Consider the following 5,266-nt stretch of genomic DNA (forward strand, 5'->3'; position numbering starts at 1 on the left):
CACTTTCCCCTCACACCTCCCAAGACAGTCCAACCTGCTTCCCACACAGGCCCCATTTTCCCCTCACAGCTCCCAGTACAGTCCCACCTGTTTCCCACACAGGCCCCATTTTCCCCTCAAAGGTCCCAGTACAGTCCCACCTGCTGAGCACACAGCCTCCACTCTCCCCTTACAGCTCCCAGTACAGTTCCACCTGCTGCCCACACAGGCCTCACTCTCCCCTCACAGCTCCCAGTACAGTCACACCTGCTTCCCACACAGGCCCCACTCTGCCCTCACAGCTCCCAGTACAGTCCCACCTGCATCCCACTCAGGCCACACTCTCCCTTCACAACTCCCAGTACAGTCCCACCTACTGCGCACACAGCCTCCACTCTCCCCTCACAGCTCCCAGTACAGTCCAACCTGCTGTTAACAGTCCCCATTCTCCCCTCACAGCTCCTAGTACAGTCCCACCTGCTGCTCACAAAAGCCTCACTCTCCCCTTACAGATCCCAGTACAGTTCCACCCACTGCCCACACAGGCGTCACTTTCCCCTCACAGCTCCCAGTACAGTTCCACCTGCTGTGCACACAGGCCCCACTCTTCCCTCACAACTCCCAGTACAGTCCCCCCTGCTGTGCACACAGGCCTCACTCTCTCCTCACAGCTCCCAGTATGGACCCAGCTGCAGCCCACACAGGCTCCACCTTCCCCTCACAGCTCCCATTACAGTCCCATCTGCTGCCCACACAGGCCCCACCTGCTGCCCACACAGACCCTAGCCCTCTAACAGCTCCCTCTACAGTCCCACCTGCTGCCCACACTGGCCCCACTCTCCCCTCACAGCTCCCTGAACAGTCCCCCTTCTACCCACACAGGCCCCACTCTCCACTCACAGCTCCCAGTACGTTCTAACCTGCTACTCACACAGGCCCTACTCTCCCCTCACAGCTCTCAGTACAGTCCCACCTGCTGCCCACACAGGCACCACTCTACCCTCACAGCTCCCCGTACATCCAACCTGGTGCCCACACAGGCCCAACTCTCCCCTCACATCTCCCAGTACGGTTTCACCTGCGGCCCCCTCAGGCCCCATTCTCCCCTCACAGCTCTCAGTACAGTACCACCTGCTGCCTTTACAGGCCCCACTTTCCCCTCACACCTCCCAATACAGTCCAACCTGCTTCCCATACAGGCCCCATTTTCCCCTCACAGCTCCCAGTACAGTCCCACCTGTTTCCCACACAGGCCCCATTTTCCCCTCAAAGGTCCCAGTACAGTCCCACCTGCTGAGCACACAGCCTCCACTCTCCCCTTACAGCTCCCAGTACAGTTCCACCTGCTGCCCACACAGGCCTCACTCTCCCCTCACAGCTCCCAGTACAGTCCCACCTGCTTCCAACACAGGCCCCACTCTGCCCTCACAGCTCCCAGTACAGTCCCAAATGCTGACCACACAGGCCTCACTCGCCACTCACAGCTCCCAGTACAGTCCCACCTGCTGCCCACACAGGCCTCACTCTTCCCTCACAGCTCCCAGTACAGTCCCACCAGCTGCCCACACAGGCCCCACTCTCCCCTCACACCTCCCAGTACAGTCCCATCTGCTGCCCACACAGGCCTCACTCTCCCCTCACAGCTCCCTGTACAGTCCCACCTGCTGCCAACACAGGCCTCACTCTACTCTCACAGCTCCCAGTACAGTCCCACCTGCTGCCTGCACAGGCCCCATTCCCCCTCACAGCTCAAAGTACAGTCCAAACTGGTGCCCACACATGCCCTAGCCCTCTAACAGCTCCCTCTACAGTCCCACCTGCTGCCCACACTGGCCCCACTCTCCCCTCACAGCTCCCTGAACAGTCCCCTTCTACCCACACAGGCCCCACTCTCCACTCACAGCTCCCAGTACGTTCTAACCTGCTACTCACACAGGCCCTACTCTCCCCTCACAGCTCTCAGTACAGTCCCACCTGCTGCCCACACAGGCACCACTCTACCCTCACAGCTCCCCGTACATCCAACCTGGTGCCCACACAGGCCCAACTCTCCCCTCACATTTCCCAGTATGGTTTCACCTGCGGCCCCCTCAGGCCCCATTCTCCCCTCACAGCTCTCAGTACAGTACCACCTGCTGCCTTTACAGGCCCCACTTTCCCCTCACACCTCCCAATACAGTCCAACCTGCTTCCCATACAGGCCCCATTTTCCCCTCACAGCTCCCAGTACAGTCCCACCTGTTTCCCACACAGGCCCCATTTTCCCCTCAAAGGTCCCAGTACAGTCCCACGTGCTGAGCACACAGCCTCCACTTTCCCCTTACAGATCCCAGTACAGTTCCACCTGCTGCCCACACAGGCCTCACTCTCCCCTCACAGCTCCCAGTACAGTCCCACCTGCTTCGCACACAGGCCCCACTCTGCCCTCACAGCTCCCAGTACAGTCCCAAATGCTGCCCACACAGGCCCCACTCGCCACTCACAGCTCCCAGTATAGTCCCACCTGCTGCCCACACAGGCCTCACTCTTCCCTCACAGCTCCCAGTACAGTCCCACCAGCTGCCCACACAGGCCCCACTCTCCCCTCACACCTCCCAGTACAGTCCCATCTGCTGCCCACACAGGCCTCACTCTCCCCTCACAGCTCCCAGTACAGTCCCACCTGCTGCCAACACAGGCCTCACTCTACTCTCACAGCTCCCAGTACGGTCTCACCTGCTACCCACACAGGCTCCACTCTTCCCTGGCAACTTTCTGTACAGTCCATCTGCTGCGCACACAGGCCCCACAACTCCTCTCACAGGTCCCAGTACAGTCCCACCTGCGGCCCCCAGAGGCCCCATTCTCCCTTCACAGCTCCCTGTACAGTACCACATGCTGCCTTAACAGGCCTCACTCTCCCTTCACAGCTACCAGTACAGGTCGACCTGCTGCCCACACAGGCCCCACTCTCCCCTCACAACTCCCAATACAGTCCAACATGCTACCCACACAGGCCCCACTTTCCCCTCACAGCTCCCAGTACAGTCCCACCTGCTGCCCACACAGGTTCCACTCTCCTCTCACAGCTCCCAGTACAGTCCCACTTGTTTCCCACACAGCCCCTATTTTCCACTCACAGCTGCAAGTACAGTCCCACCTGCTGAGCACAGAGCCTCCACTCTCCCCTCACACCTCCCTGTACAGTCCCACCTGCTGCCCACACAGGCCCTACTCTTCCCTTACATCTTCCTGAACAGTCCCCCTGCTTCCCACACAGGCAACATTTTCCCCTCACAGGTCCCAATACAGACCCACCTGCTGCCACACAGACCCCAGCCCTCTCACAGCTCCCAGTACAGTCCCACCTGCTTCCCACACAGTCCCCATTTTCCCCTCACAGCTCCCAGTACAGTCCCACCTGCTGCCCACACAGGCCCCACTCTACCCTCACAACTCCCATATAGTCCCACCTGCTGTCCACACAAGCCCCACACTCCCCCTACAGCTCCAAGTACAGTCCCACCTGCATCCCACTCAGGCCACACTCTCCCTTCACAACTCCCAGTACAGTCCCACCTGCTGTGCACACAGGCCTCACTCTCTCCTCACAGCTCCCAGTATGGACCCAGCTGCAGCCCACACAGGCTCCACCTTCCCCTCACAGCTCCCAGTACAGTCCCATCTGCTGCCCACACAGGCCCCACCTGCTGCCCACACAGACCCTAGCCCTCTAACAGCTCCCTCTACAGTCCCACCAGCTGCCCACACTGGCCCCACTCTCCCCTCACAGCTCCCTGAACAGTCCCCCTTCTACCCACACAGGCCCCACTCTCCACTCACAGCTCCCAGTACGTTCTAACCTGCTACTCACACAGGCCCTACTCTCCCCTCACAGCTCTCAGTACAGTCCCACCTGCTGCCCACACAGGCCCCACTCTACCCTCACAGCTCCCCGTACATCCAACCTGGTGCCCACACAGGCCCCACTCTCCCCTCACAGCTCCCAGTACGGTCTCACCTGCGGCCCCCTCAGGCCCCATTCTCCCCTCACAGCTCTCATTACAGTACCACCTGCTGCCTTTACAGGCCCCACTTTCCCCTCACACCTCCCAATACAGTCCAACCTGCTTCCCACACAGGCCCCATTTTCCCCTCACAGCTCCCAGTACAGTCCCACCTGTTTCCCACACAGGCCCCATTTTCCCCTCAAAGGTCCCAGTACAGTCCCACCTGCTGAGCACACAGCCTCCACTCTCCCCTTACAGCTCCCAGTATAGTCCCACCTGCTGCCGACACAGGCCCCACTCTTCCCTCACAGCTCCCAGTACAGTCCCAACTTATACACACACATGCCCCACTCTCCCCTCACAGCTTACTGTACAGTCCCATCTGTTGCCCACACAGGCCCCACTTAGCACTTACAGCTCCCAGTACAGTCCCACCTGCTGCCCACACAGGCCCCACTCTACCCTCACAACTCCCATATAGTCCCACCTGCTGTCCACACAAGCCCCACACTCCCCCTACAGCTCCAAGTACAGTCCCACCTGCATCCCACTCAGGCCACACTCTCCCTTCACAACTCCCAGTACAGTCCCACCTGCTGCGCACACAGCCTCGACTCTCCCCTCACAGCTCCCAGTACAGTCCAACCTGCTGTTAACAGTCCCCATTCTCCCCTCACAGTTCCTAGTACAGTCCCACCTGCTGCTCACAAAGGTCTCACTCTCCCCTGACAGATCCCAGTACAGTCCCACCCACTGCCCACTCAGGCGTCACTTTCCCCTCACAGCTCCCAGTACAGACCAACTTACTGCCCATACAGGCCTTCCTCTCCAATCACAGCTCCCAGTACAGTCCCACCTGCTTCCAACACAGGCTCCATTCTCCCCTCACAGCTCCCAGTACAGTTCCACCTGCTGTGCACACAGGCCCCACTTTTCCCTCACAACTCCCAGTACAGTCCCCCCTGCTGTGCACACAGGCCTCACTCTCTCCTCACAGCTCCCAGTATGGACCCAGCTGCAGCCCACACAGGCTCCACCTTCCCCTCACAGCTCCCAGTACAGTCCCATCTGCTGCCCACACAGGCCCCACCTGCTGCCCACACAGACCCTAGCCCTCTAACAGCTCCCTCTACAGTCCCACCTGCTGCCCACACTGGCCCCACTCTCCCCTCACAGCTCCCTGAACAGTCCCCCTTCTACCCACACAGGCCCCACTCTCCACTCACAGCTCCCAGTACGTTCTAACCTGCTACTCACACAGGCCCTACTCTCCCCTCACAGCTCTCAGTACAGTCCCA

This window comes from Pseudophryne corroboree, chromosome 6, assembly GCF_028390025.1.
Source record: "Pseudophryne corroboree isolate aPseCor3 chromosome 6, aPseCor3.hap2, whole genome shotgun sequence".
Taxonomy (NCBI): domain Eukaryota; kingdom Metazoa; phylum Chordata; class Amphibia; order Anura; family Myobatrachidae; genus Pseudophryne; species Pseudophryne corroboree.